General features: G+C 39.3%; 1 pseudogene; it reads left to right on the top strand.

The window, feature by feature from the left end:
- The first annotated feature begins 210 nt into the window (after positions 1 to 210).
- Positions 211 to 13,502, top strand: LOC125286842 (annotated as a pseudogene).
- The last annotated feature ends 870 nt before the right edge of the window (positions 13,503 to 14,372 follow it).

The following is a 14,372-nucleotide window of genomic DNA, read 5'->3' as shown; positions in this document are numbered from 1 at the left end:
GGCAGTCAGGAAGTGGCTTCTATTAGAGAATGTGTCATGACAAACTGCATCTCTAAAGCATGTAATAATAAACTTAAGATTACTACATTAAATGTATTGATACTAAAAGACGTACATGTTTTGTCCACTAATGACTGTCAATCACTTTATTTACAGTACCGTGTCTGTACATGTCTGATTATGAAAACCATTGTATGTTGAAAACTGTCTGCTCTTCATGTTTATGATTAATGCAGTAACCAGCAACCATGGCGGACGGTGATATGGCTGCGTATGGCGCAGCTGCCATCTACCTTCGTAAGCCTGAGAGGGAGAGACTTGAGGCCCAAACCAGGCCCTTTGATGCAAAAACTGCTTGCTTTGTGGTTGATAAAGAGGAGTTGTACGTCAAGGGTACAATTAAAAAGAAGGAAGGCGGCAAAGTTGTTGTTGAAACGCTTGAAACCAAGGAGGTACTTTAGCAAGGCTGTTGAAATTGTTCTGAATTTAAAATTACATTTTCACAGAAAGTTTATTGAATACATCTCTTTGTTAAAGCTGTTTTCTACATTGGTTTTAGGAAAAGACAGTGAAGGAAGATGAAGTCTTCCCCTTAAATCCTCCCAAATACGACAAAATTGAGGACATGGCCATGATGACCCACCTCAATGAAGCCTCTGTCCTGTATAACCTCAAAGAGCGTTATGCAGCATGGATGATCTATGTAAGCATTACACTTTTAAACAAATTAAGAAAATAAAATTCATTTGAAAAGCTGAAAAAACAATCTTCTTTATTTCTTCATTCTAGACCTACTCTGGACTTTTCTGTGTCACTGTGAACCCCTACAAGTGGCTCCCAGTATACGATCAAGAAGTGGTGGATGCCTACAGAGGCAAGAAGCGTGGAGGCCCCACCCCACATCTTCTCTGTCTCTGACAACGCATTTCAGTTCATGCTCCAAGGTATGCTTTCAGTTTTAAATCAATCACTGAATAATACATTATATATTTGATTCATTTATGTAAAATGAACCATTCATGTCAATTTGTGTTTTGCCTCACAGACAGAGAGAATCAGTCTGTCCTGATCACGTAAGTGTCCATGCATCCCTTAAAACGTTTTACATTATTAAAAGGCCTTTACAAAACTTTTTTACATTATTAATTAATTTCTGAATTTTGAAAAATGTCTTTTTACCTTGTGTGTTTTATTTTTTTTTTTTTTATTATGATCTTTACCTTTTAAACTATTCTTTGACTATTGCCCTTCCATGCTTTTATTTGTTATTACTGTTTGCTTTTGTTTACTGTATGTAAAGCACATTGAATGACCTCTGCGTATGAAATGCGCTATATAAATAAAATTGACTTGACTTGACTTGTAAATATGATATAAAAATTGCAATATCTTCTGTTTAATACAGCGGAGAATCTGGTGCTGGCAAGACTGTAAACACCAAACGTGTCATCCAGTACTTTGCAACAATTGCAGTGTCTGGTGGGAAGAAGTCAGAGGCATCAGCCGGCAGCAGTGGAAAAATTAAGGTAGAGGACCCCTTACATATTTATAGGCTAATTATCACATAGCAACACAGACATTAACTTCAATAACAATATATCTATTGACTTGCAGGGCTCTCTTGAAGACCAGATTATTGCTGCCAACCCACTGCTGGAGGCTTATGGTAATGCCAAGACTGTGAGGAATGACAACTCTTCACGTTTTGTAAGTTTAGTTTCTCATCTAATCTCTTACATGTTTTTTTTTTTGTTTTTTTTAGATAGAATTGACTTCTTAGGGTTTTTCTTTAAAATCAAACTTATCATGCACTTTGTTTTATATCTATTAGTAGGCCTATGTCTTTTGAAAAACATCCTCCAATGTCTAAACCTCTACACTATCATATTTTGGTTTTTTTTGTTAGTAAAGGCAATATTTATTGTTACTCTTAGATCTATTACTGAATATTTGAATATTTATTGAATACTTGAATATTTTCCTCATGTGTAACCTGCTTTGGTTAAAGGTATGAGCTAAATGAATACATTTATGTCAAAATGTAATCTCAAACAGGGAAAATTCATCAGAATTCACTTTGCCACAACTGGAAAACTGGCTAGTGCTGATATTGAGACTTGTAAGTATAATTGTTCCAAGTAGAAATGTTCTTTTATTGCCTTCAATGTATCAAATGAAAATACATCCTTCCCTGCATAAAAAGACCTGCTGGAGAAGTCTAGAGTGACATTCCAGCTTCCTGATGAGAGAGGCTACCACATCTTCTTCCAGATGATGACCAACCACAAGCCTGAAATTATAGGTAAGGTTAATAATTTCACCAAACGTTCAATCAATACATGTAATTCTGAATTTGTAAACTCATTTTTTAATCCCAACAGAAATGTCCCTCATCACATCCAACCCCTATGACTTCCCAATGTGCAGTCAGGGTCAAATCACTGTGGCGAGCATTAATGACAAAGAGGAGTTGGATGCCACAGATGTAAGTCTTCCAATAATTGGTTTTCCCCACTTCAATTTCTCGAAGATAGCTTTAAAATAGTCAAATAATTTATCATTCTAGGATGCCATTGACATCTTGGGTTTCAATGGAGAGGAGAAAGTCACCATTTACAAGCTGACTGGTGCTGTGCTTCATCATGGCAACTTGAAATTCAAGCAGAAGCAGCGCGAAGAGCAGGCTGAGCCTGATGGCACTGAGAGTAGGTTACGACACTCTACTGAATTCAGTTCATTTATTAGGTAATTTTAACTAAAAGGTTAAATATGACTGATTGAGGTAATTGACAAAATTATGTGAAATTAAACTGATTTAAATACTGTATGACCATGCATATCTAGTAACCACCATGTTATTTATATCTATCTGGAATATTCATGTATATTCATATTCTAAATTTCCTCTCTGGATTAAAAATTATCTATCTTCATTTAAAGACAAACATTTACAAATCAATGGTCACTCAGATACCTTTATGTTTTTATTGAGACATATAGCCTTTAACCTAACACTATTTCAGACAAACGTTTTGATTTAGGGGAGAAGATTGAGGTGAACAAACTTGTCCCAAATTTGTTTGGAATGGGGAGCATGAAATTGGTTGCTATAAATTTCAAACCACCAAAATGCTTCACTGTTGCACTTTTTTAAGGTGCTGACAAAATCTGTTACCTCTTGGGCCTGAACTCCGCTGACATGCTGAAGGCTTTGTGCTACCCAAGAGTGAAAGTCGGAAATGAGTATGTCACCAAGGGCCAGACTGTGCCACAGGTATTATTTTAGTCACTAAAAAGTTATCTTCAGATGACAAACTACTTGGTAGTATTTGGACAGAATTGCTAGTAGTAAAATGACCTGCTTTTTTCTCTGAGCATAGGATGACCACTACTTGAATATTCTGTTTCAGGTCAATAACTCAGTGTCGGCCTTGTCCAAGTCCATCTATGAGAGGATGTTCTTGTGGATGGTCATTCGTATAAACCAGATGCTGGACACTAAACAGCCAAGGCAGTTCTATATCGGTGTGCTGGATATTGCTGGCTTTGAGATTTTTGATGTAAGCATAAGTTAACACCATTTTTCACTCACACCACAATGTAGAATAATTTCAGCAGGGGACATTCATATTACAAACTATTTTTCAATCACAGTACAACAGCATGGAACAGCTATGCATCAACTTCACCAATGAGAAACTGCAACAGTTCTTCAACCACACCATGTTCGTTCTGGAGCAAGAGGAATACAAGAAAGATGGCATTGTATGGGATTTCATTGACTTCGGCATGGACTTAGCCGCTTGCATTGAGCTCATTGAGAAGGTCAGTTTTAATCAGTCAAATGAGCCAGGTGCTAGATTTGTATTGTTTTATAATAGCCACTTTTTAAAACTAAGCTCATTTTTCCAACAGCCTATGGGAATCTTTGCCATCCTTGAAGAGGAGTGCATGTTCCCCAAGGCCTCTGACACCACTTTCAAGAACAAGCTGTATGACCAGCATCTTGGCAAAAATAAGGCCTTTGAGAAGCCCAAGCCTGCCAAAGGCAAGGCTGAGGCCCACTTCTCCCTGGTGCACTATGCCGGCACTGTGGACTACAATGTTTCTGGGTGGCTGGACAAGAACAAGGATCCACTGAACGATTCTGTTATACAGCTGTACCAGAAGTCGGGAGTTAAACTCCTGCCTGTCCTGTACCCACCTGTTGTTGAGGGTAACAAAAAGCTATATAAAGTAAAATAATACAGAAACAGGAATCAGAGAGGGTTTCCAAAACTAAGTTTTCCATTCAACATTGACATCTGTAGTTTAAGACCCTGATCAGCTCTTACTAACTTCCTTTCTAGATTCCAGGACTATTAAGCTTTATATCCAGTCTTTTATAAGGATTTTTAGTGTGCATGTTTTTTTTTTTTTCTCAACTGAAATTTCAATTTTTTCACCTGTTTGTATTGTCAATGAAGAAGTTGCATTGAATTCTTACTTTCAGAATCAGCGGTGGGCGGGACTGTTGAGCTAAGAATTCTGTGGGTTTGTATGTCAACAGAGACTGGTGGCGCTAAGAAGGGTGGTAAGAAGAAGGGTGGCTCCATGCAAACAGTGTCATCACAGTTCAGGGTATGTATATTAAACAAATAACAAACACATCAAATCATCCTAAAGAAAGGTGAGGGGATGTTTTAGCTTTCTTATCTTAACAGGAGAACTTGGGCAAACTGATGACCAACTTGAGGAGCACCCATCCCCACTTTGTGCGTTGTCTGATTCCAAATGAAATTAAGAAACCAGGTAAAGGGCGTTTGGTAGTCAATATCGATCTGTGTATTATTTATGTATTACATTGAGAATAGCAGATCTCATGACATGTATTTGACAGGTTATATGCAGAACTTCCTGGTCATCCACCAGCTCAGGTGCAATGGTGTGCTGGAGGGTATCAGAATCTGCAGAAAGGGTTTCCCAAGCAGAATCCTCTATGGTGACTTCAAGCAGAGGTGAACTGAGAAAGCCAAAGAAGTATTACACTTATTCAATACTGCATGTAGAAAAGAAAAAGTAATGCTCTATGTGGACATTTATTTATTCTATCCAGATACAAAGTGCTGAATGCCAGTGTCATCCCTGACGGCCAGTTCATTGATAATAAGAAGGCTTCTGAGAAGCTATTGGGATCTATTGATGTTGATCACACGCAATACATGTTTGGACACACAAAGGTAGATAGGTTTCATGCAATCTATTATCTGTAGCTCATGAGTAAACTAGAGCACAGCTTTTTCTGTGTCAAATAGATGCTTATATTTTCATTCATCCCTCAGGTGTTCTTCAAAGCTGGTCTGCTGGGTGACCTTGAGGAGCTTCGAGATGAGAAACTGGCTTCCCTAGTCACAATGACTCAGGCTCTCTGCCGTGCATACCTGATGAGGAGAGAGTTTGTGAAGATGACAGCAAGGAGGTAATGTACGATGTATTTGGTGCAATCATGTTCAAAAATCATCTGTCATATAGCATCACAGTTTTTTTTTTTAAATTCAGGTTAAGGTGTATGTTTCATAATAAGTGTCTTATAAATTGTTAGTGGAAATGTAACATAAGGCATCCTTTTCTAACTTTTGAAAGCTATAACTAAAGATCATTCACATTCCCATGTTTAATATACGTGTATCAAAGATGAGACTAGTCACTGTCATTATTTGACAATCAACTGACCCAGGTGTTTTCAAACCATTTACCTTTTACAGAGAAGCAATCTACACCATCCAGTACAATGTCCGCTCATTCATGAATGTCAAGCACTGGCCATGGATGAAGGTTTACTACAAGATCAAGCCTCTGCTGCAGAGTGCTGAAACTGAGAAGGAGCTGGCCAACATGAAGGAGAACTATGAAAAACTCAAAGAGGACTGTGCAAAGGCAACAGCCAGGAAGAAGGAGCTAGAGGAGAAAATGGTGGTTCTGGTGCAAGAGAGGAATGACCTAGCGCTACAAGTGTCATCTGTAAGTGTATAGTGTACCATTTCAATATTCACAATCATACCACTACCCAGTCTCAGCATTGTGTTGTCAATAGAAAGTCTGTATTGTCATGCTTCCATATTATATTTACAATAGGGATCTGAGGGTCTCAATGATGCTGAGGAGAGGTGTGAGGGTCTTATCAAAAGTAAGATCCAGCTCGAGGCCAAGCTCAAAGAGACAACCGAGAGACTGGAGGATGAAGAGGAAATCAATGCTGAGCTGACTGCCAAGAAGAGGAAACTGGAGGATGAGTGCTCTGAGCTCAAGAAGGATATTGATGATCTGGAGCTGACGCTAGCCAAAGTGGAGAAGGAAAAACATGCCACCGAGAACAAGGTTGGGATTTATAAAGGGCCGATCAATGTAGTCTGTCGAAAAAATTATTTATTATTTACACTGTTCACTAATATAAAACATTCTATGTGCAGGTCAAGAACCTAACTGAAGAGATGGCCTCACAGGATGAGTCCATTGCTAAGCTGACAAAGGAGAAGAAAGCCCTCCAAGAGGCCCACCAGCAGACTCTTGATGATCTTCAAGCAGAGGAAGACAAAGTCAACACTCTGACCAAATCCAAGACTAAGCTTGAACAGCAAGTGGATGATGTAAGTCCAAAAATAAACATTTGACCACTTTCACACTGAACATTGACCATTTACCACATACTCACCTCACACTTCAAATTGGCAGCTTGAGGGTTCCCTGGAGCAAGAAAAGAAACTTCGTATGGACCTTGAGAGAACCAAGCGAAAGCTTGAGGGTGACCTGAAGCTGGCCCAGGAGACCATCATGGATCTGGAGAATGACAAGCAGCAGTCTGATGAGAAGATAAAGAAGTAAAGGCATTATTTATTATAAAATATCACTGTTCTATTCCCATGTATGCAGCCAACTTCAGAAATGATTCTTCCTTTTCTTCAATCTTATTTTTTAATCAGGAAGGATTTTGAAACAAGTCAACTTCTTAGTAAGATTGAAGATGAACAATCACTTGGTGCCCAGCTGCAGAAGAAGATCAAGGAGCTTCAGGTCTAATTATTCTCCACCAACTGAAAGTCTGAGCTTTTTTGCAGTTTTCTGTATTATAAATATACTATAATATTTTTTCGCCCCCGATAGGCCCGCATTGAGGAACTGGAGGAAGAGATTGAGTCTGAGCGTGCAGCTCGTGCCAAGGTTGAGAAGCAGAGAGCTGATCTCTCCAGGGAACTCGAAGAGATTAGTGAAAGGCTTGAGGAAGCTGGTGGTGCCACTGCTGCTCAAATTGAGATGAACAAAAAGCGTGAGGCTGAGTTCCAGAAGCTGCGTCGTGACCTTGAAGAGTCCACCCTTCAGCACGAAGCCACTGCGTCAGCTCTCCGTAAGAAGCAGGCAGACAGTGTGGCTGAGCTGGGAGAGCAGATTGACAACCTCCAACGTGTCAAGCAGAAGCTTGAGAAGGAGAAGAGTGAATACAAGATGGAGCTTGATGATCTCTCCAGCAATATGGAGGCTGTTACTAAATCTAAGGTTGGTGAAATGGTTAGCCTCATGCTATCTTATAAACAAATCAACTTACAATAATTTCAGTAACGTTTTACTTATTATAAACAGACAAATCTGGAGAAGATGTGCCGCACCCTTGAGGACCAACTCAGTGAAATCAAGGCTAAGAGTGATGAGGGTGCCCGTCAGGTCAATGACCTCAGTGGTCAGAGAGCAAGACTTCAGACTGAAAATGGTGAGCTTGGCCGCCAGGTTGAGGAGAAAGATGCTCTTGTGTCTCAGCTGACCAGAAGCAAGCAGGCATTCACTCAGCAAGTTGAGGAGCTGAAGAGACTGAATGAAGAGGAAGTCAAGGTACTGATACCTAAGCATGAAATTAAGAAATTGGATTACATCAGTCACATTTGGGGAAAAGCTTTCATAAACACCCTTACTTGTTAACAGGCCAAGAATGCCCTGGCTCATGCTGTTCAGTCGGCTCGCCACGACTGTGACCTTCTAAGGGAGCAGTTTGAGGAGGAGCAGGAAGCAAAGGCTGAGCTTCAACGTGGCATGTCCAAGGCCAACAGCGAAGTTGCTCAGTGGAGGACCAAGTACGAAACTGATGCCATCCAGCGCACTGAGGAGCTTGAGGAGTCCAAGTATGTGCTAAAGATTAAACATGATTTTGTATATGGATTTTCCCCACTAAAACCTGTTTTCTTCATCATGTTTTTCAATGTGGTGCTTTTTCCTTCAGAAAAAAGCTTGCCCAGCGTCTCCAAGAGGCTGAGGAGCAAATTGAGGCTGTCAACTCAAAATGTGCCTCTCTTGATAAGACCAAGCAGAGACTCCAGGGTGAGGTTGAGGACCTCATGATTGATGTGGAGAGAGCAAATGGTCTTGCTGCCAACCTTGACAAGAAGCAAAGAAACTTTGACAAGGTAATACCTGCAAAACATCATTCAAATGTGGAATGTAGGTAAAAGCTGAATATGTATAAGCTTCACAACAAAAACTGTTCCTAAAAGATCCTGGCAGAATGGAAGCAGAAATACGAGGAGGGTCAGGCAGAGTTGGAGGGTGCCCAGAAAGAGGCTCGTTCTCTCAGCACTGAGCTGTTCAAGATGAAGAACTCCTATGAGGAGTCTCTTGACCATCTTGAGACCCTGAAGAGGGAGAACAAGAACTTGCAGCGTGAGTCAAAATAACCCAATCCATATCCCACTCAAAAAACATTTTTAAACTTGCAGATAATGTTTGCTATAATATAACTGCACATTTGCAGAAGAGATATCTGACCTGACTGAGCAGCTTGGTGAGACTGGAAAGAACATCCATGAGCTGGAGAAGTCCAAGAAGGCTGTAGAGACTGAAAAGACTGAGATCCAGACAGCCCTGGAAGAGGCTGAGGTAAACAATCAGGAGGGCTTTCCTACACAGTGAGAAACAGAAATTATGATATTTTTATATTTTAAAATTCTTAATTTTCTTGTTTAGGGAACTCTTGAGCATGAGGAGTCCAAGATTCTTCGTGTCCAACTTGAACTCAACCAGGTCAAGGGTGAGGTTGACAGGAAGCTTGCAGAGAAGGATGAGGAGATGGAGCAGATCAAGAGGAATGCCCAGAGGATAGCCGACTCCATGCAGAGCACTCTGGACTCTGAGGTCAGGAGCAGAAATGATGCCCTGAGAATCAAGAAGAAGATGGAGGGAGACCTCAATGAGATGGAGATTCAGTTGAGCCATGCTAACCGCCAAGCTGCTGAGTCCACGAAACAACTGAGAAATGTGCAGGCTCAACTCAAGGTCAGTTATGCAATAAACTAGTACAAGGATCGTAACTTACCATAATTACTATTTGGTTAATAGTTCAAGAATGTCCATAAATCAATATTATATGATTTTGTCCAAACTCTCTTGCTAGTATGGCACATCTTTTGTCATTCCATTTTTTTTATTAGGATGCCCAACTGCACCTTGATGATGCTGTTAGAGGACAAGAAGACATGAAGGAGCAGGTTGCCATGGTAGAGCGCAGGAACACCCTGATGGTGGCTGAGATTGGGGAGCTCAGAGTTGCTCTGGAGCAGACTGAGAGAGGCCGCAAAGTGGCTGAACAGGAGCTGGTTGATGCCAGTGACCGTGTTGGCCTCCTGCATTCTCAGGTGAGGATATATTTTTCTCATCAAAAGAAAATATTTTCAATCATCGCAATTCTTTGAAAAGATTTTTCATCAAATAACATATTTAAAATTATTATTTTTATTGTTTTTTTATTTTTATTGGTAACAACAAATACATACATAGAGAAAGAACAAAAAGCAAATAAACAGATAAAGGGGGCCTACTGTATAACAGGAGGGGACATTCATACTCTACATTTTTGTTTTAACTTGTTATGTCTACCTTCAATTCATTTTCAAAAACCACTTTCCCCAGTTCTTTTCACATCTTTCAGCCAATTCTTGGTGATAGCCTTCTTACTCACTGTAAGCAAAATCTTTACTAGATATTGGTCATCTTTGGATGCATATTCTTCTAAGTCTCCTAGGCCTGAATACATCTGTGTTTCTTAAACTAAAAGTATCTTTTATTTCTTGGAAACTCCTAATTTCTCCGTCCTTGATAATTGTACATATAGCAGTTATGCCTGCAGTTACCCAATTTCTGTATGTAGTGTCGATTTTCCCTGGTTTGAATTCTCCGTCAAATGCAATCCATCTTAGAAGACTGAGCTCCCTCCCTATCCTTAGCTGTTTAACTACAGAATGCCATATTTGAAATGATTTCTGAATGTTAGAACACGAGTCTGATTAACACCAAGAAGAAGCTTGAGGCTGACTTGGTTCAGATCCAAGGAGAGGTTGATGACATCGTCCAAGAGTCTAGAAATGCTGAGGACAAGGCCAAGAAAGCCATCACTGATGTATGTAGTAGTTATTTTTCCTTAATTCATCCTAAATGTATTAAATATGTCAACATTAAGGATATGTTTTCATGCTACCTTCCATAAACTATCATACGGTCTTCTAGGCTACCATGATGGCGGAGGAGCTGAAGAAGGAGCAGGACACCAGTTCTCATCTGGAGAGGATGAAGAAGAACCTGGAGGTCTCTGTGAAGGATCTGCAGCACCGCCTGGATGAGGCTGAGAATCTGGCCATGAAGGGTGGCAAGAAACAACTCCAGAAACTGGAGTCCAGGGTAAGTGATTAAACTTGGGTGAGAAGAAAATTGTTCAGAATGTAATGAATAAAATGAAGACCTTGTCTGAAATGAAAATCTTGCTTATGTAAAGGTTCGTGAGCTGGAAAGTGAGGTTGAGAATGAACAGCGACATGGAGTTGACGCGGTCAAGGGAGTCCGCAAATATGAGAGAAGAGTGAAAGAGCTCACCTACCAGGTACAACATTTGTTTTAACCACTATTGAACAGCATTTAAGTCGAGGACTGATTGACAGACTGTTTTTCTTTTCAGACTGAGGAGGACAAGAAAAACATTAATAGACTGCAGGACCTGGTTGACAAGTTGCAGCTGAAGGTCAAATCCTACAAGAGGCAGGCTGAGGAAGCTGTAAGTAGTTTCCTATGTTGCTTATATGGTAAAATGCCTGTCATAATAAAACATATAGTTTAATTTAAAATAACAGGACTGAAATTAATAAAAGATAAACAATGTGTTCATGCAAATACCAGTTGTAACTAGAAAATGTAATTCCGAGGAATTACCAGTGCATGAAAATGCAAAACATATGATGTAAAACATACAGTGTTAAAACAGATAATGTAGAGATGGTTACAATGGTTTTGCTTAGGTAGACATGGTTGTTGCAATGCTAAATAAAGCTGTTTCTTTGATGGTTGCTAGGGTAATCATGTTGGTTGCTATGGAAACTGACATATATGCTTTATTTCAATGGTTACTATGTTGGTTGTTATGCAGGTGGTGGTTTAATATAGTTGGCTGGAGGCATAGTTGATGATAACTGACAGTTGGAATGGCTGAACAGTTAAGTAGTTGAGTAGTTTAAATAGTTAAATTATTTAATAGTGAATTATTGTAGTGAGGACTATTATTTTGAAACATTTGTGGGTAGAGGAAACAGTTGAACAGAATCTGTCATCTGAACAGAGCCAGATTGTATGCTTAATATCCTTGTAGAATCCTTGTAGAATGGAGAGACACAGAGAGAGTTGGCCTAGTTGAGCAGAACGCAGTTGATACAGGTGCAAATCAGTTTAATTAGCCCATTGTGATGTCATAGTGCCAATGCAAAGTCTAAGGGGAAAAATAAGCTTGATTTATGTTAACTCTTTAAATCTCAAAAATAATTTCAAGTTTTTGCCTGAAATTGCACTGTGCCTATTTACAAGGGCATTGTTCCCACCTCTTCTGGGGCCAACCATCAAATGTTGGGACCTCTATAGAAAGCTGAGAACCTCTAGTTTTCGTAGGCTAGAAAATATTTTTGTTTCTTTCTGCCGGATTACAAGCATCTCTGAACTGACCACATTTCAGCCCTCTAGGTCACTTGATATGACTTAGAAACACAACTGAGCCCTAGCACCAGGTCTTGTGAAGTTGTGTGCAAAAGTAGATCAATATACAATGAAAATATGAGTGCTTTAGACTATTATTTGCCAAGGTATGCTCATGGGTTTTGTAAAATGCCTATGGAAACTCCCCATAGGACTTTTTGTTCTCCAAAATGCATACTGACAATCAAATGCTTACTGCACATGAACCCCTTTGTGTAGAAGCATAATCCTGGTCTCAAATGAAAGGTAACACATTGAAGTGTCATGCTTGTATTTGGATTATACTTCAGAGGTTCTGATATGGAATGACTACACTAAATATGGAATGATTACAAAAAAGTCTCTATTTTTGCATTTACTTTGTTAGTTCAATGAGTGTGTATAAGATAGACTATACATCTGTACAACTAATATTGGATAACACAACATGAAGATTCAATTTCTATGGATTCTTGTGAATATTTCAGTACCCAATATGTTGCATCTACTTATTGTGCTGCAGCTACACTGCAGCCAAAAGTCAGGGTAGCACCAAAAGCGGAGGGGGGGCATTTTGGATCAAATTTAATTGAGACATAATAAGATTAATCTGAGAATGTAAAGCACTATACAGATTGTACATGAAAAAAGTTGTCATTTTTGGATCCCCAAGAGTCAAAGCTTTGAAATGGTGTATAACATTACTATTCTACATAGCAATATGGTGCATACAATTGATTTAGAATTTTGGGGGGAGGGGGGTAACCGTCCCGCCGGCAGGACACTGAAAGTATAACGCTTACAAAAACGAAAAAAATACATTCTTCAAGTGTCCTTTTCAAGACCTACGTTACAAAAGTTTGAACGAAGTTTTCAATGTGAAACAGTTGAAGCTGAATTAGACGCAGAAATTTGGTGGGAAGAATAAGAAGAAGAAGACTACTTTGGATAACAGAACAGTACATTTTCATGCACTGTAATAAGAAGACTTCGGATGACAGAACAGTGCATTTTCATGCACTGTGATAAAAAGAAGAAGACTTTGTATAACAGAACAGTGCATTTTCATGCACTGTAATTAACGCAAGGATGAACACCAAAACATTTTGTATCTCTTATTCCTTTTAGTCCAGTTTTAAAATAACTGCTATCACCTGTCCTGGACCCTAAATTAATTTTCATAGACACAATCAATTTTGGTTTGCTTCAAAACATAAGCCTTAGCACTCATCAAACATATTTGCTCATTATTAGGAGGAGCAATCCAACTCCCACCTGTCTAAGTTAAGGAAGGTTCAGCATGAGCTGGAGGAGGCTGAGGAGCGTGCTGACATTGCTGAATCCCAGGTCAACAAGATGAGAGCAAAGAGCCGTGATTCTGGAAAGGTAAATCCAATTTACCATATTTCAACGTATTATGAGACATCATATGTTCATACTCTATTTAATTAAATGTTTCAATGTCTCTTTCTTAGGGCAAGGAGGCTGCCGAGTAAATCCTGTGAAAACTTCTTACTAGTCACTCATCTGGATTAATATCCTGATTGCTGTGGCTATTCTGTAACTACAACAAAATATAAGCATCTTCAGAATATACGAGTAGGCCTACCGTATTTTCAAGACTATAAGTCAAAAAGTCATGAAGAGGAAAAAAATATATATAAGTCGCACTGGACTATAAGTGGCATTTATTTAGAAATTTATTTCACAAAAATCCAAGACCAAGAACAGACATTTAATCTGGAAAGGCAAGTTTTTCAACTACACAATAGCAGACAGAACAACAGGCTGAATATGTGCCCATTATGTTAACATAACACAATAACAGTCATTCAACTATTCAGCAAATTTGATGTTGTTTAGCTTGGTCACAAGGACATTAAAATGACAGTTCCTGGTTGCACAGTTTGTTGTAATGATGTCTTCTTTCTGCCAGATGTGGAATATTAACAATGACAATAAAAGCGTTTAGCGTTGCTTACCCTCGTTTGAACTGCGTTGTCCTTTGCTGTGTAATTTCTTATCTAGATGCTAGCGGTTAGCGAAATGCTAGCAGTTGGCTTTTTTGGTGTTTAACATACCTGGGAGGCTGAATAGGCTAAATAAAAGGTGCTCTAAGCCAGCGGTCCCCAACCACCGGGCCGCGGGACCTTCCTAACCGGGCCGTAGCCTACGACATGAGTTTTTAAAAAAAAATGCATGCAAACTAAATAAACTCAATTTAATTTACAATAATGTCACGTTTTTACATGGCATAGGCCTATATGCAGTTGTTTGAATTGCACGCATGTTTGCATTTTGCAAGGTATTTCTTATGTCTGTCTGTCCTGCCTTCAACACTTTTACATATTGCCTTCAGCGCTGCG

Source organism: Alosa alosa, chromosome 21 (assembly GCF_017589495.1).
Source record: "Alosa alosa isolate M-15738 ecotype Scorff River chromosome 21, AALO_Geno_1.1, whole genome shotgun sequence".
NCBI lineage: Eukaryota > Metazoa > Chordata > Actinopteri > Clupeiformes > Clupeidae > Alosa > Alosa alosa.
Note: the sequence above shows the minus strand (reverse complement) of the source record. Positions and strands in the feature narration are given on the sequence as shown.